This window comes from Bos javanicus, chromosome 8, assembly GCF_032452875.1.
Source record: "Bos javanicus breed banteng chromosome 8, ARS-OSU_banteng_1.0, whole genome shotgun sequence".
NCBI classification, from domain to species: domain Eukaryota; kingdom Metazoa; phylum Chordata; class Mammalia; order Artiodactyla; family Bovidae; genus Bos; species Bos javanicus.
The window spans coordinates 22,508,268-22,534,710 of record NC_083875.1 but is presented as its reverse complement, the minus strand read 5'-3'; the positions used below and the strand labels follow the sequence as shown (position 1 = coordinate 22,534,710).

The window sequence follows — 26,443 nt, the reverse complement described above, 5'->3', positions numbered from 1 at the left end:
TATGATATTTTACCATTTAACATGTACTTGACCTTCAATAAAGGGGTTTATCTGTTATGGTTTTATTAGAGTGGATAACTTATCTTTTGTTTCAGGTACATTTTTCCTTGGTGCCAGGGTAATTGATACTAAGGCAAAATGTTAATACTTAAAAAAAAAGCCTAAGTAGGAAAGAATAATCTTTGCAAGTAGGAAATGTGGTATATAATTATATTTAGAGCTGAATCATATTTTAAAATATATTCTATAATATAAACCTAGCACATTAAAAAATCACTTTACCAAACTCTTTAATAATAGCTGCTTGCCCTTAAAATCTTGGACTATGCCACGGAGAACAGATTATTATGCTTTTAATTGTAGAGCCTTCTGATCATATGAATTCTTTTCATGTTTCATTGTAGTCCTATAAAACATTATACTTCAAAGGAAAAATGCTATGAATTTATAGTGCTTTTAGAATTCTAAAATCTGTTTCCTATTTTGTTGATTAAGACAGAAGAGCATTGATTGTGAATAAAGAACATGCTATGTTGAAAAGAAAATTAAAGATTCTGATGTTTCTCTGCCAGATAGCACAAAAACTAAGAACACCACAGGAATTTTTCAACATTATTAACCTCCTGACAATGTGTGGGTCGTATAAAGGACAAATGAATGTTTTGGAGGGACTGAGAATGCCAATTTTAACAGACTGTCCAATGACTGTAGATAAATATTTGTGTTCCTGGGGATTATTTGATTTTTATCAAAGCAAATTGAATTGGAAACATGGCATGTATTAAGTCATTGGTACTTATTGTCTAATTCTTTTTCCCATAGAAGTTTCTATGCACTGAAAGAGCACTAAGTCATCAGTTAGACATACCATGTATGATCCTTATCATATCCAGACAAAATAAAAGCCTTTTAAGAAGCTACTTCACAAGACAACTGCATAGCTTTCCTCACAGGAACTTGTTAAACAAATAACGATTATTAAAGCTATTGGGTCAATCGCTTACACCAGTTTAACAAGAACAATTCCAAGATGTCTAGCCTATTCCACATTCCATGTGACTAACTATGGTATCCAGAGCTTGGAAACTATCCAGGCAACTCACAGTAGCTTTTCTTAAATGCTTTGTAGACACTGGATTTTAAGGAAAGTAGTAAAATTAGGTTTACAGAGGAGAGTCTTCAAGGCATACCCACTGTCAATGCTATAAATGGTCTCAACTGTATCAAAAAGTTGTTTAAAAGCACCCAAAGCTGAAAACATTCAGATTTAGCTCCTATCTATATCAGAGTTGGCAGTGCCTAAATCCTAATTGCTGATGTGGAGGTTTATTGTATCCAGTGAGATGAGTACATGGGAGTTTTGCACAAGCCTCTAATAGAGAGGGTACTGTGAGTTGGAATGACTAGCTTTTAAAAATGTGCCACATTAACCCCTTGCTTATTTTTACAGTCATGCCACGATCAGGGTAGAAATAGAAGAAGGAAGATTTAGAGTGGAAAGACAACAGATGAGAAAGACAGGAAATCAATCCTTGTCTAAGGAGGATTTGGGCAGCTTTGGGGTCATTCTGTATTTGAACTCTAAAATAGTAGGAACAGCAGTTATTGTAATAACGTGTAAGAGGTCAGGTTCAGAAATAGTAAGCAAGAGGACCAATTGATACTCTAGGTCCCTTTTCTTGAAAACAGAGTCGGGAACACAAAACTTTGAAGCTAAATTAAATGCCCAAGATAAGAGACTTTAGAATACTGTGTCAGTGTTCTAAATCCAGGCAAAAAAATCTGGGTCACAGAACCTAGGACACCAGCACTAATAGGCAACACAGTCAAATGTTTCTACATTTCCCTCTTAGAGTCCAAACTTATGAAGATTTTGAAAGATCTGAGCCCAAAGTTTTCTTTTTTCATTTAATTCATATTTGTTAGACACTTATTACATATTAGGCACTGTATGAGCAGCAGAGACTATTACTGAACTAGGCAGACATGCTATCTCTTTTTAAAGGAGACACACAATAAATCAGGAAATGTAGAAATGGACAAATGACTCTAGAAGAAAATAAAGGGCATGATAAGTTTGAGAATGGAAGGAAGTTGTTTTAGATAGGATGGCCAGAGAAAACATCTCCAAAAAGTAGTATTGGAGAGTGAGAGTGAAGTTTGAGAATAAGCCGACTTTTGAGGAACTGGAAGAAGAATCTAGTGGAATGTCCTGGAGGCTAAAAAATAAGAGGTCTTGGCATACTGAAGGAACAAAAAGAGGTGGGTTTTGAGGATAGTGAGCACAGGAGAGATGGTGTGAGATGGGGGAATAGAAAAGTTGACAAGAGCTAGCCCATACAGTTAGAAGAGAAAAGCTTTTTGCTAGAATAAGGCATGTACCAAGTAGTCTAAGAACTTACTTGAGATAATATGCTACTTTTATAAACTAAAAGATAGATCATGAGGGACTGAATATTCCGCCTAAGCAGCCCATACATTATGAAGAGTTTAGTAAGGAACTTTCTAAAAGCAGAGATGCACATATGAGGCAGACCGCTGGTACTGGATCCTGGTGTTCAAGTGAGTTTCTGAAAAGCCTGGGGTTAAAAATCAACTTCAGGGCAAAACACTGCCATCCAAAAAAGAGTGGTGGTGGAAGCCAGAACTTTTTTCCTGTGGATGATGAAACTGTTCTACAAAAGACAGTAGGGCAGGATGGTGAGTCACCAGCGTGGGCTGGTGTGAGGCAGAGCATTATGCGGCTAAACCTGAAAGGCACATGAATAGGGGGACAAAGGAAGGACAGAAAATCTGCTCTTCATGTTTCTGCCCTTTACTGGGAAAACACGCGTTAAAAGTGGCTGCTGGTGTCAGAACGCAGAGATGTGTGAAGCCAACCTGCCCGTAATCTGACTGTAAGCAAGCCTTGCAGATCCCCAGAGAACCTGCAGACTTGTGAGCAAGTAAAATGCTTTCTAATGTAGGTCGCTGAGATTTATGGTGGGTGTCACCCAGCACTATCACAGTGGGAACCTCATTAATAACAGGCTGATGGTCCAGCCAGAGTAGAACACACATTGTCTGTAATCCAGTAATCCATAGCAATCTAGTGTTCCTACTAAATTAGCCTGCCATTCATCTGTGCATTCATCACAAATTCATCATGTATTTAATACGGAAGACAGAACAACAACAGCAGCAAAGCTCAGACAGACTATGGCATCTGCCTTTGCGAAGAAACTATTTCTAGTGAAGGAAGTGGACAAAAGCAAGTAAATTTAAACCTAATCTAATGAGAAACTCTTATAATAGCACACATGTCCTTCCGAGAGAGAATAATAGATGCGGTGAAGGACAGGAGATGACGACCTTGGTGGTGGCTAGGGTGGGGCTCTTGGAGGTGACAGAGGAGCTGTGCAAGCACGTCTTTCTCTCGCTTGAATGGTCGCAGATAATGGTTTCATTTTTTTTCATTTTTCTAAATATATGTAGTGTCAGCCCAACCGTGTGCCTTTGCTCTAGTCTAACTAGTTGTCCATGGTTTGCATTCTGTGTGTTCAGAGCTACTGAGCTGTTTTGCAAGTTTGTAGAGAAAGGCTGAAAAAGGCCTTATTTTCTCTTTTCCAAAGGGAGCAATTACTTACTCTTACTAGAACAACAAACTTAGGTCCTAGGCTGTGAATGAAATTTGATTTCTCTCAGGTGAGAAGTATTCTGTATATGGCAAGTCCAGAGAAAAATGTGATTTTAGCAATACTGCAGGGACTGTGGTCAGCATGGAGCTCATAAAGGCCTTTGTTTTCCATGTTTTCCTTGGCCCCGTGAGAAGCCTGGAGCAGCTCACACACCCATCTGTATCCATATTAGTAGGACTGAAAAGTGCTGACACAGGATTGCAGATCAGGGCCTGTGGCCTGCCAGGGTAAACTTGTGTAATATACTGTACATCCCTCCGAACAACAGTGGTTCTTTTGTCACTTAAACAGAGGCTATTAGAACATGAGTCATTAAAAGAACTTTAGAAAAATAGGCAACATTTTCCAATATTGTAGCTTTAGGCGATCCCTATAAAGTATCAGAAGCTCCAAAAGAGGTGAAGCAGTTTCATGAGTAACTAATAGTGGATTCAGAATCCTAATCTGAATTGATTAGAAGCAGGCAATATTTTAAAATATAATTTCTGAAAGTCAAAGAAGCCCATTATTATGGAGAACTGGATGAAGATTAACCAGAATATTTTTTGAATGTACATAAATAACACGAATAAGAATACTTTCAAATCCTAAACTGGTCTGGGAAATTTTAGCTTACTGATAAAGTAAAAACTTAGATAAATGGCTTTAGGATTTTTCTTATTTTTAATACATGCAAAATTGGAGTGGTAGGAATGAGGAAGGGAAAAAGTCCTTATTCCGCCTTTCAAGAAAAATTCTGGTTAATATTTTAATGCTGTTTCTGCTAACTTTTTTTTTAATCACAAATGCTTTTTTACATAGTTGAATTCATAAGTACAGTTCAGTACAGTTCAGTTCATTTCAGTTCAGTCACTCAGTCGTGTCCAATTCTTTGTGACCCCATGGACTGCAGCATGCCAGGCTTCCCTGTCCATCACCAACTCCCAGAGCCTACTCAAACTCATGTCCATCGCGTTGGTGATGCCATCCAACCATCTCATGCTCTGTTGTCCCCTTCTCCTCCTGCCTTCAATCTTTCCCAGCATCAGAGTCTTTTCAATGAGTTGGTTCTTTGCATCAGGTGGCCAAAGTATTGGAGTTCCAGCTTTAGCATCAGTCTTTCCAATGAATATTCAGGACTGATTTCCTTTAGGATTGACTGGTTGGATCTCCTTGCAGTCCAAGGGACTCTCAAGAGTCTTCTCTAACACCACAGTTCAAAAACATTCAGTTCTTCAGCACTCAGCTTTCTTTATAGTCCAACTCTCACATCCATACATGACTACTGGAAAAACCATAGCTTTGACTAGACAGATCTTTGTTGGTAATGTCTCTGCTTTTTAATATGCTGTCTAGGTTGGTCATAGCTTTCCTTCCAAGGAGCAAGAGTCTTAATTTTATGGCTGCAATCACTATCTCCAGTGATTTTGGAGCCCCTCAAAATAAAGTCTGTCACTGTTTCCATTGTTTCCCCATCTATTACCCATGAAGTGATGGGACCAGATGCCATGATGGTAGTTTTCCGAATGTTGAGTCTTAAGCCAACTTTTTCACTCTCCACTTTCACTTTCATCAAGAGGCTCTTTAGTTCTTCTTCACTTTCTGCCATAAGGGTGGTGTCATCTGTGTAACTGAGGTTATTGATATTCTTCCCAGCAATCTTGATTCCAGCTGTGCTTCATCCAGCCTGGCATTTCTCATGATGCGCTCTGCATATAAGTTAAATAAGCAGGGTGAGAATATATAGCCTTGATGTACTCCTTTCCCGATTTGAAACCAGTCATTGTTCCACGTCTAGTTCTAACTTTTGCTTCTTGACTTGCATACAGATTTCTTAGGAGGCAGGTCAGGTGGTCTGGTATTCCCATCTCTTTCAGAATTTTCCACAGTTTGTTGTGATACACACAGTCAAAGGCTTTGGCGTAGTCAATAAAGCAAAAGTAGATGTTTTTCTGGAACTCTCTTGCTTTTTCAATGATCCAACAGATGTAGGCAATTTGATTTCTAGTTCCTCTACCTTTTCTAAATCCAGCTTGAGCTTCTGGAAGTTCATGGTTCATGTATTGTTGAAGCCTGGCTTGGAGAATTTTGAGCATTACTTTGCTACCATGTGAGATGTGTGCAACTGTGCGGAATTCATAAGGTACATGTAATTTTGCTTCATGCATTTTCTTTCACTATGTTATTCCTTAGGAGAGACCACAGGCTGGCAAATTATGGGCCAAATCTGGTGCACTGTCTGTTTTGATGGAATACAGCCACTCTCATTAACTTCCAGAATTGTCTATGGCTGCTGTCATGCTTCAGGGAGAGTTGAGTATTTGCAACAGAGCCTATGGGGCCCACAAAGCCTAAAATATTTGCACACCAGCTCTTTCCAAAAACAGCTTACCAACCATGAGGATAACTATTAGAGTCACATGTGAACAACATTTTAAGGCTCTTATAAACATAAACTAAAAGTTTATGTATCCACGGGCACTTTTCCTAGCATTTGTCTGATGAGACTACTGTTTGTCTATAACCAGCTATACATATACATTATATATAAATACATACAATTTTAGAATTTAGTAGGCAATAGTATTGTATCTCTTTTATGCTTCAATTTTTATTTCTTTGAGTAGCAGTGAAAATAATTTCCCACTGCTTTTTAAGCACTTTTATTTCCTCTTTTCTCAATTGCTTTCTTTTGGCTTTGGCCCATTTTGAAACAGAGATCTCCTTTAAAAAGTAAATTTGTAAGGGCTCTGTATCAGTTTAGAATATCAATTCATTTATTGTTTTCGCTTTGAATATGTTTTCTAGGTTTTGTTTTTTTTCCCTTTGAGAACCTATTTTGAAACTTTTGAGTTATTTAATCTACATAAAATTTGCGCTGTGAATTATTTCAAAGCTTCTGAGTTTTAAGTTTCTCTAGTATGTCATGCTTAGGAAATATCTTGTTATTTTTTTAATAAAAATTATTTTTTTATCCAGGCATCATCAACAAGCAAGCAAAAAATTTTTATTATGGACTGTAGGCCTATATATATATATATATATACACACACACACACACACATATGAATCATCATAATGTACACTTTAAATATCTTACAATTTAAGATGTCAATTATACCTCAAAAAAGATGAAATTAAAAAAAGCTCAAAACATTAGAAAATAAATAAAAAGGAATATGGAGTTATTTTCCTCCTTCTTGAGGATGGAGTACTTACATAAATTATTTGGAATTCCTCTGCATGGAATATTTTTTTCTACTTCGGCATTTATTTATTTATTCAATCATTTCTTTATATCACTATGTACTCATGAATATTTATCACACTTTGGGTTATAAGCTAACACTTCTCTTTATTTTTGTAGCTCAAATTGTTCCAGATTTGGCTACTGGGAGCTCTTTCAGTTGGCTCCTGTATTTCTTTGACATACCTCTGTCAATATAGGGCTTTTTGCTTGTTTGTTTTGTTTTTTAGAGAACTTTCTTAATTTCTGGCACAACAAGAAGCTCCAAGTTTATCTTGCATATTTGCTGCCTTTGCAATAGAATCAGCCATTTCTCCAAGGAGCTCCAATTTCCTTATAATTAGTTTCCTTTTATTAGAAAGCAAGATTGATCACTGCTGCTGCTGCTTCTACAGGGTGCAGTTGCTTCCAGGACCCCTCAGCTGACAGGGCAAGGTAATGCATGTGTATCTACTAAGGTGTATAATAACACACATATATAAATATTTCTATATGTAACCCACTGGTATCAAAAGCAACCTAAACGTAAGTTCACATATACATTTCCAATTCTAATCCATTACCCTTTGTATGTTTTAGTTTCCTTTTGTTAATCTGTATGCTCCTACTCCAACAATGGGAAATCTTGCTCCCATCATCTGCCAATTACACCATACATGTATCAGAACTGTTAACCCAAGATCCTTGTGGAAAACAACTTTATCAAGTAGCATAGAGTGTTTATGTGCAATATCCTTCATTTCAAGTCTTAAAGACTCCACTCATTCCAAAGTTATTTGGTCTGTCCAATAACTTTTAATTCTTATTCTATTGCATTTTCTATTAAGATTTACTTCCTGTTCCTGCTTGTTAGTCTTGAAATTGACATGATGATAAAGAGAACAGGTGGTATCTGTGAGAGATTTTCAAATTTCTTGAGGTCATAAAGTATGTATGTGGACATATTTATAATAAAGCCTTACTCAAGCAGAGAGTTGACATTAGATTGCAGATAACAAGTGGTATGAAAAATGTTTATGTAGAGTGAATCCTACGAATATGAGGAAGAAATAAGGATGTTTGGAAGCTGTTGACTTCCTAATAAAATATTTCTCTTCCTTTAAATTTGTTGTTATCAGCAAAATGAGTGTAATCTCTCTACCATTAACTTTATGCCAAGGCTATTGCTTATATTACATGTTATAATGTAAAGATACATGTGGGGTTTAGTCTCAGAAATCAGGTAATGCATATATCAAAACAAATATCACAGACATCTCATGCTGTCATATTATGAAATGCTCCACAGAATTCCAATCAACAAACAGTTTGATTATCAGTGAAGTATCTAGCTTTCTTGAAGTAGTCCTCACATTAAAAATGTTAATAAGAGCAATACAACATTATAAATCAATTATATTTCAATAAAATTTTTAAAATGTTAATAAGAAAATGTGAATATATGTGATTCTGAGATAGCACATTTCAAAATCATTCCCTCAAATTTCCTATCATCTCATATTGAAATATAAAAATGACACAAAGATAATAATTTAGAAAATGAAAGTGCAAAATCATATGAATTCTTCCTCTACCCACCTCCTTGGATATACCACAGTGAACACATGAGTTTATTTTTTTCCATCTATATACTATGACTGGCCTCATGAACCATTCACTCGCCTAAATTTGAAACCACATTGATTCCATAAACAAACTATTACTATTAAATGACCTGTAACAGCTAAAAGCTGATAATTTGTTATAATATCTTTGATCAAATTATCAGTGTGAAGTTTTTCTCAACTTTGATTCATTATCTCAAATCACTCATTGATTCTTGCCTTCTCCCATCCCCACTGACACTGCAAAATTAGCTATAGGTTAAGACTCCAAAATTGTCTCCTGTCCTTCATCATCCCATTCTCTTCTTACTTCATGCTCCTCTGTACCTCCAGTGTAATCTTCCTGCAATACAAACTTAATTATGTCTCTTCTACTTAAATGTCTTTGATATTTGCTATGTTTTATCCAATTCAGTCCAAATTCCCTGAGAAGCTTTTAAGGAAGAGCCTTTGGAACCCTAATTCACATCTTCTCAGCCTCACCGCTGATTCCAGCCTGGATGAAATTGGCATTCTGGCTTTGACTCATCTCAAAAGAATCTTATCTCAAATGGACACAATGTGATTTTCACTTTTTGCTCTAGGACTTCTCCAGTGCCATAGCTGGGAATGGGATTCTACTTGTTTGAGCTCATTCATGGAGTCCCCAAATTTATGAAAGTTAACTCTGAGGTAAATCCTCAATCCCTGAGGGATGAAATCAGCTCTGAGACATTTTGAGCTGGTGTTTCTTAGAGGCCAGCATTAAGCCAGAGGGTCTCAAAGCTGTGACATCAAAAGTACACCTTTCTTGAGACTTTTCCTCCTTCTCCCATTCTATCTGGTTCCCCATTTGTGCTGTGGGATTATCTCCTGGACAGAGGCTTTGATTTTTGGTAGAATCAAAGCTAAGACATATATTATTAGATTCTCACTGGGGATAAATTAGGATGAGAAGATGTCAGAAACTGAAGCTTTGGGCAATTTGATATAGCTAAAGCATCAGCAAGGTATAGGTCAATCATTAGCTTTTTCTGGTGTTCACATGCCCAGTGATAATGGTGAATGGAAATTTTAGCAACCATGGCCTGAAATTAGCCAAGGGCTGAAGATAGCCAAGGGTTCAACCTGCTCAGGGATGAAGGTGGGCATCGTTCCACGGGGATAGAAACCTAGACAAATAGGTCTTATAACCTCAAGATCAGTTTCAGCAGTGAAGAGTACAGCTTATTACATTAATCTTTATTTATAACGTCACTTGTGGAGATTACGGCTGGCCACCACCTTGAAGACTTAGAGGCAGATGGGACTTTTTACAGGGCACAGCTGTATCTGAGTGGTACAAAGGATACAGATTGCTTCTGAATTCCTGACTCACTTGGTCTTAATCTCATCTCTGATGTCAGCACACATGTAGTGATAGTTTGGCTTACCTCATGCTGACATCTTCTTTCAAGTACTGGATGTTTTGTACTTTTGCCTTCAGGCTTTTCCAGTGCCACAGTTGCCTCTGGGAAGCCCCCTGGTCGATCAGGCATGCTGAGTCTGGAAGTATATAGGAATTTATTTAACTCAAAGTAGATCTCAATTAATGAGGAATATGAGCTACAGACAAAAGACATCAATCCTCAGGAACACAGTTCCAAAAGATATTCTACATCCTCTTTAGATGATTCCATGCTGGTTTGAGTGCCAGTTACTTGCAACAGTGATTTGAATAATGCATCTGTGTTTGCTTTTTGCACTGTTCCTTACTCCTGTTCCCTATCTACATGTTTTTACCTGAGGCACTACCGTTGGGAAAACTCAAGCTAAAAAAGAGTCCTTAAATCCCAACATGGCTCTATCCTCTATTTTCTACCCTTCTTGAAGAACTAAACATCTTGACAGGATAGCATAACCTGTGTGTTTCCTTTTTTAATCTAAGAAATAGTGAAAATGGACATCAATTTTTTTTTCTTTAAAGAAGTAGCTGTATGTTTTGTTTGGGGAAATACAATGCATTGTTTTTAATACTTGCTATTTCCTGGAATCTAAATCATGGAATATACTATAAATAACATTTACAGGTGAAGAAACTGAGGATCAGATCTGAAGAGTAATTGTTCAAGGATACTGTGGTACTGCAACCAGTTTTTCCTTTCATGGTTTTGCTCTCTTAATAATATTAGATTGTTTCATCAATTATTAAGTGAATCCTCAAGTCAGATTTACCCCAGAGTCACCTGACCCTTATATCTTTTTTGTCAGTTGTACAAACTTGCCATTTCATTCTGGTAACCAAAGCTCTTATAACTCACAAAAGATTTGGGAAGCAGCTGCCATTGAGTTCACCCTTTCACCTACATTCCTTCTACAAAGGCCCAACTAAACATTGGATCAGTTTAGTTCAGTTCAGTTCAGTTGCTCAACCGTGTCTGACTCTTTGTGACCCCATGGACTACAGCATGCCAGGCCTCCCTGTCCATTACCAACTCCCGGAGTTTACACAAACTCATGTCCACTGAGTCAGTGATGCCATCCAACCATCTCATCCTCTGTCGTCCCCTTCTTCTCCCACCTTCAACCTTTCCCAGCATCAGGGTCTATTCAAATGAGTCAGTTCTTCACATCAGGTAGCCAAAGTACTGGAGTTTCAGCTTCAGCATCAGTCCTTTCAATGAATATTCAGGACCGATTGCCTTTAGGATGGACTGGTTGGATCTCCTTGCAGTCCAAGGGACTCTCAAGAGTCTTCTCCAACACCACAGTTCAAAAGCATCAATTCTTCAACACTCAGCTTTCTTTATACTGGAAAAAACATAGCTTTGACTAGACGGACTTTGTTGGCAAAGCAATGTCTGCTTTTTAATATGCTGTCTAGGTTGGTCATAACTTTTCTTCCAAGGAGCAAATGTCTTTTAATTTCATAGCTGCAGTCACCATCTGCAGTGATTTTGAGCCCCACAAAATAAAGTCTGTCACTGTTTCCACTGTTTCCTCATCTATGAGCCATGAAGTGATGGGACCAGATGCCATGATTGTAGTTTTCTGAATGTTGAGTTTAAGTCAACTTTTTCACTGTCCTCTAAAAGCAACAGTTAGAACCGGACATGGAACAACAGACTGATTCCAAATCGGGAAAGGAGTATGTCAAGGCTGTATATTGTCATCTTGTTTATTTAACTTATATGCAGAGTACATCATGAGAAATACTGGGCTGGATGAAGCACTGGCTGGAATCAAGATTTCTGGGAGAAAGATCAATAACCTCAGATATGCAGATCACACCACACTTATGTCAGAAAGTGAAGAAGAACTAAAGAGCCTCTTGATGAAATCACAGAAACACTGGATAGTACCAAGTACTCTCTCCCAGGTGCTCTGGCCTAGATAGTGGAAGATGGTAGCTGGGAGAAGCTATGGCCATTTACCCACAGCTCCTGCTCCTCCAGATCACCTGCTGGGTGACTCCCCCATTCTGGCTTCTTCAGGGTCAACTGTCCCCTGAGGTCTAGCTCTCTCAATTGACCCCATAAATTTATATAGGTATTGGGTTGACCTAAAAGTTTGTTTGGGTTTTTCCATAAGATGTTGGATTTCCAACCCAATATATATACAATATAGGTAGATGCAGGAATCATCTACACAAGATCTTTTTCATTCCAATTAATAAGTTGTGTGTCTTGTAATGATTTGCTTGTGGGTAAGGACTGAATGTTAAAAGTTTTGAATCTGTAGAACCTAGCAGAGTGCTTCAGGACTTAGTAATCAATCATTTAATTCTATTAGACAAAGGAAAGTCCTCAAATCATGAACTTTACACCAACATCATCAAAGTCATAATGATAAGCTTGCTCATTCTAGGCATGTTCTGGGTAATGACACTAAAGGAGTAATTTTAAAACTTGGAATAAATGTAATACAATTATACATTATGGTTATAATGATGCATGTATATGTAATTAGGAGCAAGAACAAAAAGTTAAAATAGGCTGTTTTAGTACAGTAAGGTTAATGAATAATTTTTTTATTTCTTTTGCTTTTTAAAAACATTATTTTCAAAGGATATGTGAAATGAATACAAGGTTGGAGGAAGCAAACTTGGAAAAAAATGATAGATGAGTATGACAATAACTAAAGAGCTGTAATAAAGAGAGTTAGAAATCAAGTGGTTTCTGGCTTACAGAATCTGAAAAGAGCTTTATTGGTTGGTCTATGAAGGATGATGACCATCTCCATTAGGGACCAGATTAGAGGCATCGGCTTAGGTTACAGCATGAGGGATTTAGATAAGAGAAAAGGAAAAATCTTCAGACAGTGAGATTTGATAGACACTGGAATGTGTAACTGGGGAAGCTTGTGGAATTTCCTTCTCTAGAGGTTTTTTAAAAATAGAACAGCATCTCGTCTGCCTGAAGGATGGACTCTATTTGACCTTTCAGAGTATCCACTGAACCCAGAAGGTACACACACCTTAGAGAACAACATGAGCTTGAATTATCCTGGGTAGCTTGGAAAATAAAAATAGGGTGAATAAATTTCATGTTTTATTTGATTTACATATATCATATATGTAAATTACGATAGCTATAGTTCTTTCTTTTCCTGTCAGTTGAATATTTTAATTTTTAAGGCCTGGAGTTTAGGGCTTAAGAAATAATATTGTAGGGAGGGAAGGAAGAACTCATCTTACTTTAGAGCCTATTTTTATAGGGAATAGGTAAGGAGAAAAAAACATTTTGGATATTTTGATTTTGAGTTCACTCTCTATTTTAAGTAACTTTTCGAAAAAACATCAACCTTTCTGTTGGCTTAAATATTTTTAGTGTAAAATTTAAAAATATAACTTCGTCTACATGTTTCTCTTAGTGATTTTGGCAGAACCAGTATTCCAAACTGGAAGAGGTTCTCTGTATTTAATTTCCTCTCCGGAAGTTTACCTTCAGAAGTCCAAGTGTGAGGTCAATCCTTGGGTTGCCGGAAATGTAATGTCCTTTACTGTCTGAGCACCCAGACAGCACTTAATGAAACATCCTACTTTGCGGACATTGGTAAGGATTAAAGTGCTTTAACTATTTCCTCTTATTTTGTCATTTCTATATTCAATCTTCTAAGATTCAAATATAGTTATATGTAAATAAGAGCTATATTCTTACTTATGTTCTCTATATTCAGCTATAACTGCAGATTTCCAGTTACAGGTGACATTCCTCTTTTCCTTCCTAAAAACCAAAATGTTCTGCAGGTCAAAAGGAATGTAAGTTGTAGAACTCATTATCTACGTCAAGCAAAAACAATTCCAGGGTATTCTAAACTTGATTTCTTTCCGACTCTGTTTTGTTGACCTGTGGACACTTACAGTTTAAAGCAGTGAAACATTTTCTCATATTTGTAGAGCTCTCCATATTTGTCAGACTGCTTACTCAGTTAATATCTAATCTGATCATAATAAGAACTTCATGAATGTCATGATCTTATAGATAAGAAGATGGAATCTCAATAAGGAGATGTAACTTGCCCAAGATCACAAAACTTGCAAATGTAGAGTCAGAACACTTCTGATTTCAAAGCCTGTGTCTTTTCCATTGTATCACACTATGCTGTTTGTGAAAAATCTTTGCTTTTCTGGGGTTTTATTTTCTCACCATTGATGAGCTCTTTCCCTCTGATTTATTCTGAACCAAATTATACTGAGACTATTACATAATGTTATTATTACTAAATAGAAAATCGTGCTATCACTCTCATGGAATAAAACATCAAAGGTTTAAAAAATTTTTTTTGCCAGTCCACATATAAGTCATGTAAATTCTGATGGATTACAGCCTGTTCTATTTCACACTAGCTATTGATTATTAAGCAGCATTTGCTTTTTATTACAGAACTTACTTTATTATGTCAGTCTCTAACAGTGTTGAACACAATTTCTACATCCCCAGCTCTCTGTCCTGGGTGTCTTCAGGGTACACTGGCTTTATTTCCTTCTCTAACATTTCGGAAGTTTGTTTAATACTGACTCAGAGGAAACATTCTAGCTGAGTCTTCACATGGTCTTGTTTACAGCTCCGGAGTGCACATAATAGATAAGCTACTGATTTCCACAAGACCCCCCGCACTTCCTGGGTGCGTGGGTGTGTGTGCTTGCGCCTGTGAATTAAGATTGTGCAATCTCCCGGGTTAGCTGCATCAAGTTGCAAAGTCATTTCACATCTCTTCAACACTTCTCTAGCAAGCCTAATTTCATAAACCAAAACCATTGTATTTCATAGGAGGTATGCTGGTAACTGATAATTAACACTGCAAACCCCATGAGTTTACAGCAAGATCAAACCTGATATTGAGGCAAGGAGTAGAGAAATTTGCCTAAGGAAATATTGTGAAATAAAGTTGCAAATGGCCATAGATGAACAATGTTCCATCTGCGGGATTTCTTTCCTTGATCATAATTATAACCACTACTTATAGGAAGCCTAGTTATATGGCAAGGCCTTTGTTAGGTCAGTATCATTTTATTTGATTCTAATGCTAACCCTGAAAGATAAATATAGCTAAAGCAATTTTATGGAAGATGACCAGAGAATTCAAATAATGTGTCCTATATTGCCCTGATCTCTCTTTGGTTCCTTTTTTGATGTTACTCTGGATGAAGTTTAATTGTAGGTTACATAAGGTTTAGTAGAATTTATTAGAAGAACTGCCTCTGTATATTAAGGGGTTTGGGCTAAAGATGTTTGGGAAATGATGGTAGTGAGCTGAGAATAGATACATTAAACTCTTGAATATTTCAGAGAAAGTGGATCTAAGGCAGAAAAGTCACATAGAACTCAGACCCTTTTCATGTGGAGATAGACAATGTGTACGTGGCTGTGCATATAACCTGTCTTGGGCACAGTTTTAAAGTGATTAAATCCATCATAAACAAGTCCCAAACATTAAAAATCCAGAAGCAGATTTTCTGTAATCAATAACTGAGCAACCTTTATTATTTCAAGTTTGTGCTCACCAAATTTAGGCATTCTCTGTGACTCTTAGTTTCTAAAAGCCATCATAATTTTTTCCCTTTGTTTTCTCTTTCCAGCTGCTGCTGCTTCTGAATTATGAGGCTTGCCATGCTTCACTTCTTCAGTGGATAGCTTTATTTCTGCAAAGTGCATAGAATGAAGTTGTAGCCTGCAGTCACTGAAAGACCTAAATGAATGTGTAAGAATGACCACAAGGCACCAGGCGTGGGTGTATTTATCCGTTTGTCTCATTACTAAGAGGTTTTAGTTCCAAAAAATATCCGGAAGGATTTAGTTTTGGGGAAGTGGGGAGGGAGAAGGAGTGGAGTAAGATTTTTAAATTTTTAAACAATTTATTTGAGCTTCCTATTGGTACATTCTATTTTCTTTGCATCAGAATCAGAATTTTTTAAGGGACTCTTAAAGATTTTCAAACCAGTGTCCATAGGCATTAGAGAGTTGATTTTGGAAGTTTTTAGTATGTTAACAAAAAGGCATTTTATTTCAAAGATAATTGGAAATTGAAAAGTTTAAATATAAGTTATTAAAACAACAATTATGACATTTTGTGGCCCAGAAACACGCTGGTCTTGGTGGCACATGCTCTGCTGCATTTGCAAGCTGATCCGTTTACATATGGCAAGCCAAAAAGTTTGCTTTACATTGCATCATACAGAAAAACCCGAACAAACTTTTTGGCTCACTCAATAGTTCTAGCTGATATTTTCCTTGCCAAGGAGGTCATGTGTTTTTCATTGATAGAGGAAAAATGAAGCCACTTTCTCTCTTTGCAGAGCCAGCGTAGGACAGTGGTAAAAATATTCAGTTCTAGAGTCAGACTGCTAGGGTTAAAATCAAAGCTCTGCCTCTATCAAATTCCGTGGCCTTGGCAAGTTAGTTAACCTCTCTGTGCTGCTGTTTTATTTGTGTTATTAAAACAGGGATGATAATAAAATGATCTATCTTGCGGGGTTATTGTGAAGATTAAAATGAAAGAATCATGATAAGCATTTGACACATGAGATCAATATATGTAATTCTTCAAAATTTACATATAGTCATATTCACCTTTTTCTGGTGTATAGTCCTATGAATTTTAATACATGCATGTTATAATCACCAACACAACAGGAAGCAGAATAATTTCAATACCCAAAGAATTCACTTACGCTGCCTCTTTCTAGTCAGATGCTAGTGACACTCCCCTATCTCCTCCAGATCCTAACCCCTGGCTACAACTGATGTGTCTTATGTCCCTGTGGTTTTGCCCTTTCTCAAAATGTCATATAAATGGGATTATACTGTATGTGACCTTTTGAGACTGACATTTTTCATTTAGCATGATGCCTTTGTGGTACAATCTGATTTATACAGAATCTTATCTGAAGGGCTGATTTCATGGAAAAAGGATTAGGTGAGAAGTGTTTTTTTTTTTTTTTTTAAAGGATCATTAAAGGGAAGAAAAGCTCAGATTAATCTTATCCAAAGGAGAGTTTGGCTTAGTATGAGAAAGGAAATTTTCAGAGTTATCAAAATAGGATACACCTTTAAGAAGAAATTCTTTCCCTGCTATTAGGGTCTAGAGACCTAAGTCAAAAAGCCACTTGGAAGGCCTGGTGTAGAAATATATGAGTCAAATATGAATTAACTGAGAGGAAAGTGTGTTTGTGTATGGAAGCTTGGAATGGGGTAAGGTGTTGGAAGGTAACAAACAATCCCAAATAATCAGTGAATGTAATCATACTAGCTCTGTATCTTACAGGTGCAAATTAACTATTGTTTGGTACAGAGGGGACTTGGACCTTAATCACTTCCATGGCTGACCTGTATAACTGGGCAGGTTAGGTAGCTGCTATTATGAAACAGAGAAGTAATCTTAACCAGGATTGGAAGAGTGGGGTGCAGTGGGGTGGGTGGGGGAAACAGCAAGACCGAAGGAAGGGAAAGAGCTCAAATGGAGGCTGAACAGATAAAGTGGCAATTGGTGAGGCTGCAGTTGTAGGTCAATGTACTGATCAACTGGTGCCAGGGGCAGCAATTACCAACACATGCTACAAATATCATGTGCCTTCTAATTTACACAGACACACAAACACATATTATGCATATGAATGTGTTTTTCATTTGATCTATCTTTATTCTGTAAATCAGCTAACTTGCCCCTAGAAAATGTAATGTTTACCGTATTTACTACAGTTTTCTGGGCATATACCAGGGTCATTTATATACTATTTAATTTAATCCTTGAGTCAAGACTCTGTGGGAGAAATAACTTTTTCCATTTGATAGATGAGGAAATTGAGGTTCTGAGATATGAAGTGACTTACCCAGAGAAACAGAGATAGTGAATGATGGCAGAGTCAAATTTTGTTGTGTCTGTTTAGAGCTTTGCCTTTGCTGGGCTTTTTCTGTACTCTGCTTTCACATGATGAGAGTGGTTGGACTTGGAATCTTTTTGAAAATCCATGATCTATTTTTAAATATGAGGTGACATAATATCTTATATTTCAGTGTATTCTATAATGACACTTTCTCTTTGAACGTTTGTTGTTATTTTTTAGTGGTAATGATACTTTTCAACCATTGTTACCAATTGAGCTTAGTAAGAAGTTTAGGAAAGGAACAATAAACTATGGAAAATCTGAGAATCAGAAGACCTAAGCTATAACTCCAGTTCTGTTCTTTATAGCTGCCTGAGCTCTCTCAGCTTTGTGTTCTTTGGTGAATTTAAAGTGATAATACAGGGATTCCCTGGTGGTTCAGTGGTGAAGAATCCATCTGCCAGTGCAGGAGACACGGGTTTGATCCCTGTTCTGAGAAGATCCCACACGCCTCAGAGAAACTAAGGCCATGTACCACACTATTGAGTCTGTGCTCTAGAACTTGGGAGCTACAACTACTGAGCCCATGTGCCACAACTAGAGAGAAGCCAGCGCGTCCCAGAGCCAGTGTTCTGCAACAAGAGAAGCCAGGACAATGAGAAGTCTGCTCACCAAACTGGAGAGTGGCCCCTGCTCACCACAACTAGAAAAAAGCTGGCACAGCAATGAAGACCCAGAGCAACCAAAAATAAATAAATAAAAAATGTTAAATCGTGATAATACCAATTTCCCAGGGTTATTATCTGATTTAAAAGAGGAAATGTATGGCTAAATGCTTAGCTATGCTTATCACACGGGAGGCATTTAATAGGAGTTTGAGAAATTAGATGAAAATATAAAGGACTTTTAATTTCAAGACTTAAAGCATAAGAATAAAGGATTTATTTATTTGAATTATAGTCAGTTTGGGGTTCTGGTCTATGCTTGGTGATTGTAGAGTAGACTATACATGACTATTTTGTTTATATTCAACTAAATCTTATGCATATAAGTATAAATCTACTATAGTTATATCAACAAGGTATACATTGAATGAATTAAATTTAAGTATGGGATGGTATATAGATTTCCATGATAGTTCACACCTAAAGCTATATAAACTTGATACCAATCTTCTCTCCTTTTAATTGTGCTCATATTGAAACTAATAAATATCTCGGGAGATTTCATTCAGTTCAGTTCAGTTCAGTCGCTCAGTCGTGTCTGACTCTTTGCAACCCCATGAATCGCAGCATGCCAGGCCTCCCTGTCCATCACCAACTCCTGGAGTTCACTCAGACCCATGTCCATCGAGTCAGTGATGCCATCCAGCCATCTCATCCTCTGTCGTCCACTTCTCCTCCTGCCCCCAATCCCTCCCAGCATCAGAGTCTTTTCCAATGAGTCAACTCTTCACATGAGGTGGCCAAAGTACTGGAGTTTCAGCTTTAGCATCATTCCTTCCAAAGAAATCCCAGGGCTGATCTCCTTCAGAATGGACTGGTTGGATCTCCTTGCAGTCCAAGGGACTCTCAAGAGTCTTCTCCAACACCACAGTTCAAAAGCATCAATTCTTTGGTGCTCAGCTTTCTTCCCAGTCCAACTCTCACATCCATACATAGCCTTGACTAGACGGACCTTTGTTGGCAAAGTAATGTCTCTGCTTTTCAATATGCTATCTAAGTTGGTTGTAACTTTCCTTCCAAGGAGTAAGTGTCTTTTAATTTCATGGCTGCAGTCACCATCGGCAGTGATTTTGGAGCCCCCCAAAAATAAAGTCTGACACTGTTTCCACTGTTTCCCCATCTATTTTCCATGAAGTGATGGTACCAGATGCCATGATCTTCGTTTTCTGAATGTTGAGTTTTAAGCCAACTTTTCACTCTCCTCTTTCACTTTCATCAAGAGGCTTTTTAGTTCCTCTTCACTTTCTGCCATAAGGGTGGTGTCATCTGCATATCTGAGGTTATTGATATTTCTCCTGGCAATCTTGATTCCAGCTTGTGCTTCTTCCAGCCCAGCATTTCTCATGATGTACTCTGCATATAAGTTAAATAAGCAGAGTGACAATATACAGTCTTGACGTATTCCTTTTCCTATTTGGAACCAGTCTGTTGTTCCATGTCCAGTTCTAACTGTTGCTTCCTGACCTGCATACATGTTTCTCAAGAGGCAGGTCAGGTGGTCTGGTATTCCCATCTCTTTCAGAATTTTCCACAGTTTATTGTGATCCACACAGTCAAAGACTTTGTCATAGTCAATAAAGCAGAAATAAATGTTTTTCTGGAACTCTTTTGCTCTTTTGATGATCCAGCAGATGTCGGCAATTTGGTCTCTGGTTCCTCTGCCTTTTCTAAAACCAGCTTGAACAACTGGAAATAAACGATTCACGTATTGCTGAAGTCTGGCTTGGAGAATTTTGAGTATTACTTTACTAGTGTGTGAGATGAGTGCAATTGTGCAATAGTTTGAGCATTCTTTGGCATTGCCTTTCTTTGGGATTGGAATGTAAACTGACCTTTTCCAGTCCTGTGGCCACTGCTGAGTTTTCCAAATTTGCTGGCATATTGAGTGCAGCACTTTCACAGCATCGTCTTTCAGGATTTGAAATAGCTCAACTGGAATTCCATCACCTCCACTAGCTTTGTTCGTAGTGATGCTTTCTAAGGCCCACTTGACTTCACATTCCAGGATGTCTGGCTCAAGGTCAGTGATCACACCATTGTGATTATCTGGGTTGTGAAGATCTTTTTTGTACAGTTCTTCTGTGTATTCTTACCACCTCTTCTTAATATCTTCTGCTTCTGTTAGGTCCCTACAATTTCTGTCCTTTATCGAGCCCATGTTTGCATGAAATGTTCCCTTGGTATCTCTAATTTTCTTGAAGAGATCCCTAGTCTTTCCCATTCTGTTGTTTTCCTCTATTTTTTTGCATGGAAAAAAAGCCAAGCTGGGCTGAGAATTTAATTGTACTGCTTTAGTACAGTACATATGCTTTTCACTTAAATCTCTTCTCTCCGCTTTGAAAGATATGTAAATATGAATAGTCAAGAAATCTATGTTCCACTAGAATTCAGTGCTCATAAAATTTACTGGTGGTAGCTGTATGAGACTGTATTATTCACATTAAGTCTGGCATTTTTCACCTTTCTAGTAGCACTTTTTATGCTATTCATTTGAAGTTCAGTTCTACTCACCAAGTATATTTTGAAAGCTTGCTCCTACTCATGTTCTACCTGCTAGAACTTGTTGACATAAGGGAGGAAGCCAGGCACACCAAGCGAGGACAGAAGTTTGGAAAGCCAGCTAGGAACCATCGCCTGGCTGGGTGAGAGAAGACAGCCAGCGTGGGTAAAATTGGGGGTTGAAGGTTATGAGAGCAGGGCTGTCAGCTGTAGGTAGCCGCAAAGTTGTTAACGCAGAAGGAGGGAGGGCAAGCACTCCAAAGTACTGCTGGAAACCTGGCAGCTTCCCCAAGTCCCAGCTGTGTTTCATCCCTCCTTGCTGCACTAAGGCAAGGGCTGTGGTCTCTCCATCTTTTTAAAGGCACAGACCACAGCTTCCGATACCAAAGAGAGTTTATGCAGAGCTTGCTTGTTGAAAGTATTTTCAAAGATCATTTTAAGCACAGTATCTGACCTATTTGTTTACGACTGTGGTGGGGAGTTTTTCCTCTTCTACTTAGAATGCCTCAGTGTGTAGGTGAAGCCAAGTCTGTAAGCAGTTGCCAAGAGGCACAAAGTAATGAAGCTAGATTTTTGTCTATCCCATATGTCAGTCAAATTGATCGTACCAGATTGAAATTAATTGAAAATGTTTAATTCCGTTAATGATGCAGAATTTCCAAAAGCCAAAGAAAGTTTTTTTTGTGTGTGTTTTTTTTTAAACCCATTTCAGCATAACTGGCAGATTGAATAATACGCATTTGTATTAAAAGTGGACATCTTTACTGCAGAAATTACTGAAAAAGACATGTCAAGTATCTTCAGCATCTTCCCAATGAAATCATTGTTACTTTTTTTTTTTAAGTATCCTGGGCATTGTCAACATTTAATTTAAAAATACACGGTGTTTTATATTTTATAAGGATGTCTCACATGGTATAGATGTTTTTATGTTCATTTTGCAATGGAGGAGACAGAATCGGAGAAGTTAAGTGCTTCATCCAAGAACACACAACCAGTAAATAAACAAAACCAGACTGTGGATCTTTGTATACTCACTCCAGAGTCTTTGCTCTCTTTTCTATAGTATACAGACTTTGTGTAGATGCTAACAAAATGCTGGATGATATAGATGATACACTCTATCTGATAAAAATCTACTGTATACATTATATATATAATATATATATATATATTCTACGTGCCCTCTTCTTGTTTCTCTCATTTCTTATCTAGTTAAACAAGTCTATTCACCAGGTACAAAGCCATAATAATATGGTATAGGCACAAAATTCAACAGTAAAAGGAAGCCATGTTATCAAGAGAACCAGGAACATATGAGAGTACTCTATGAAGAGACTTATTATGTGTCAGATGGTATAATAAAAGAAAAAAATTTTAATGAAAAAGAAAAAAAATGACTAGCTTATTATTTGGTAAACAATAAAGTAAGCCTGTATTTCACCATGTGCATTTCACAATGTGCATTTCACCATGCACCAAGGTGAAATCTAGATAAATAAAAAATTTAAAAAGGTAAAGTCATTAAAATAAAACTATGAGAAAGTGAATCTACCTCATCTTAGGGAGGACAAAAATTTTTAAGCTTGAACAAAATGAAAAAAAGCATAGACCAAAGTCTATAGATTTGATTACATAAAAAATTTATTTCTGAATATTTAAAACATAAATAAAGGAGAAATATTTGGCATCAGATTAAGAAGAGCTGTTATTTAAAAACACCTTACAATCAAAGAACAAAAATCACTAAGGCTTAAATAAAAAATGGACAAAGAATATACCAGACAATTCGGTGAAGAAGAAATACATGACTAATTACAATTAAAAGATTTCAACCCATTTCTTGAAAAAACATTAACTGAAACAATATACCCTTATCTATCAAAATAGAATGAATGTTTTAAAATATATATTCAATTTGGTGATGGTCTGGTGAGATGGACACATACATCTTAGTGCAGTTAATAAACTGGTACAGACTTTCTGGAGAGCACTTAAAATTTTTTTCTGAGAACCTCAAAAAGCTTATGCCTTTGACCCCATAGTTCTCTTCCTGGGAATATATTCTGTGGTTTCAGTAAAAATTTCAAAGCTACACACACAAAAAGAGTTTTATATCAATATTTTAGGATTTTTTTATTATGGAAAATTTTATACCAACATAGAGAAACTATTACGACAAATCTCTATGTACCCCTTATCCAGCTTCAACAGTTGGTGAGATTTTCCAGGTCTTGTTTCATCTATTTCTGCTCTATTTCTGTCCCTGGTTTCCTCTCTTTCTCTTTCTCCAGGAGTATTTTAAAGCAAATCCAAGAAATCTTATTTTCTTTGTAAATACCTGAACATGATAAAATCTTTAAAAATTATTCAAAGGTTGTTATTAAGTCTAGAGAATTGAACAGGTTTTATGCTAAAATTTCTTCATTGTCCCAAGAATGTTTTTCTCCTGTTTTCTTCACATTTGAATCCAAAAGAGGTCTACACAATGCATATGTTGGTTGACATTATGTCTCATAAGTTTCTTCTAATGTATAACAGTTGCCCCCTTCCTCTTTCCTCTTTATTTATTTGGATAAATAAATTAGGTTATCTGTCCTGTAGAATGTTCCTCATTCTAGATTTAGCTGTTGTTTGCTTCATGGTTTCATTCAGTTTTTTTCTAGCCCACTTATTTCCTGTAAAGTTGTACTTAGGGTGAGGCTTATTAGAGACAGGCTCATTTTTATTTTTATTTTTTGGCAAGAGTACTGTATGTGTGGTGTTTTGTACTTCCTGCTGTATCATGCATAAAATTTCTGGTTGCCCCACTTTTACTGAAGATTTATAGGTTCTGGTGAGCCCCCCCTTTATTTTTATCAGTTTCCTTATTGACTTTTTACATTATTGTTAGTTATAACTTTCATTAATGATCATTGCCTACATTCATTATTTCATTAGATTTTTTTAAATCAAAGTATAGTTTTTTTACAATATTAGTTTCAAGTATTCAACATAATGATTCAGTATTTTAAAGAATATATGCCATTAAAAGTTATTACAAAATAAAAAGGTTAGAAAAAGTTATTACAAGATAATGACTATAATTCCCTAAATACAATAGATCCTTGTTGTTTATCTATTTTATATATGGTAGTTTGTATCTTAATTCCATACTACTAATTTGCCTCTCCCCTTTAGTAACTATTTTGTTTTCTAAAGATATATGTACCCAAATGTTCTTTAGAAGACAAAATGATATTCTTCTAATTCTGCCAATTCTTTTGCATTAATTAACTAGAAATTTTCTACAAAGATAAACCTCTCTTTTTCAACAATTTGGTTACTCTAAAATAATTCATGCAGGACAGGTAAGATACATGTCCTTGATTCTTTCTCTTATTTATCAATTTTCAGAGTAATGTGTTTATGCTCTTGCTACTTCTATTCATTGGTTTATAATGGTGCAGTCTAGAAACAACATGAATGTCCAGCAGTAGAAGATATCCTGTGATATATTTGTGTTATAAATACTGTGCAATCTTTAAACATAAAAGAATGTTTAATAATATAGAAAAATATTTCAGATGAAGTATTAAATGAAAAAGGACATAGAAATATACATGTAGCATGATCCAAATATCTATAATACATACATTGCAAAGTCCTATTTCAGTCTCAGATATTGACCTGATTATTATAGGATAGTGAGTTTTAGAATCTTAAAATTTCTTTATTTATTTTCCATAGAACTTCCTATGAAATACATTACTTTTATCATGGTAGGGGAGTTTGAAGGAGAATGGATACATGTTTATGAATGGCTAAGTCCCTTTGCTGTTCACCCGAAACTATCACAACATTGCTAATAGGCTAGACTCCAATACAAAATAAAAAGTTTATATATATTTATATAGTCAGACTTAAAAAAAGAAAATGTGAGTTTATTTAAAGGAAAGGTTTCTGGGAAAGTCATACTTGAAGAAAATTACGGGTGGTGATCTTAGTTCTGGCTTTGACTTCTATTGTAACTTTGGATCTTCCTTCCTATATCTAAATGAGTCTTTATGGAGCTAACCAAACAATTGTAGGGATTCTAAATGTGTTAAGTTCTGTAGACTCCTTTTTCCTTAAACATAACACTCTCTGTTGACTCACATAATCAGTAGAAAGAGGTCTATTAAAGTTGAGTCATGCTCAGCTCAATTTGATTAGTTCAGAAGACGGCCAAACTGAATTTCCTGTTTTTGTTTCTTGCACATGGTGTGTGTGTGTGTGTGTGTGTGGTGTGTATGTGTGTCCGTTTTATCAACTGGTCCAATGGTCCGTATCAGATGAACAAATGGACCGCAGTCTCAAGATTGCGTTTCTTGTCAAGGCCTGTTTAACATACAAAATTTGTTTGTTGCTTAGTTTCCAGATGAGTGAAAGGGAGCAGACACACTAGCTTTGATTTTGACAAGATCCCGATGATCCCCTAGAAAGTACTTGTTTCTACGGGGACCTCCCTGAGGCCTAGTTTCTACTTCTGTAAAATGGGGATTAGATGGTTTGACTCATAGGATTGTTTCCAGCACAATGTACGTAAAACTCTTGGCACAGTCCTCAGCAATAAGCAGGTGCGCAACAATGCTAGTTTACTCTTCTCTCTTCTCAAAGAGAAAGTGAAGCAGTCTTTCCCCTTTTACTATATTCTAATATTAGAGAGCAGATCCTGGGGTCAGGCTCTCTAGATTCAAGTTCAGCTCCACTCTTGGCTTTGGGCAAGTGATATAAATGCAAGTTTTGTCCCTCAGTTTTCTTATATGAAAATATGGATAATAATACTTCCTATTTATAGCCTGCTATACATTGACTTTGATGCTGGGAGGGATTGGGGGCAGGAGGAGAAGGGGATGACAGAGGATGAGATGGCTGGATGGCATCACTTACTTGATGGATGTGAGTCTGAGTGAACTCTGGGAGTTGGTGATGGACAGGGAGGCCTGGTGTGCTGCGATTCATGGGGTTGCAAAGAGTTGGACATGACTGAGTGACTGAACTGAGTGACTGACTGATGCATATCAAATGAGTTAGAGTGCTTAGAATGTTTTCTGCCCCAGACTAAGAACCATGTGGTGTAAATTTTTATCTTTATTTTCTGCCTAAAGGAATGAAATTTCCAAGCCCAAAGTTTAAGGCATTTCCCCTGTGGATGATGCGTGAGATACACTGACCACTTCTTACTTTTTACTTCTCTTTTACTAGGTCTTATATAGACCTTCTTCCTTCTGTTGATTTAATACAGGCACACAATCCAGATTTTACATAATCAGGTCAAGGTTTCCTCCTGTGATTATAATTGATTAGAATTGTGTGAGGTTTACCCCCCTTTTCTTGTCTTTTCCTTGCTGTTGTGATGGTAGTGGCGGTGGTGGGCACCGTCATGCCTATGCGTTGGAACCCTGAAG

At 36.8% G+C, this 26,443-nt stretch overlaps 1 long non-coding RNA gene across 1 annotated transcript in view; it reads left to right on the top strand.

Moving 5' to 3' along the window:
* LOC133252496 (uncharacterized) overlaps nucleotides 1-26,443 on the top strand; it is a 73,236-nt gene that overhangs the window by 33,316 nt on the left and 13,477 nt on the right. Inside the window, exon 2 of the long non-coding RNA XR_009737954.1 lies at nucleotides 15,547-15,668. This is a non-coding gene — a long non-coding RNA (uncharacterized LOC133252496). The remainder of the gene's footprint in view (nucleotides 1-15,546; nucleotides 15,669-26,443) is intronic.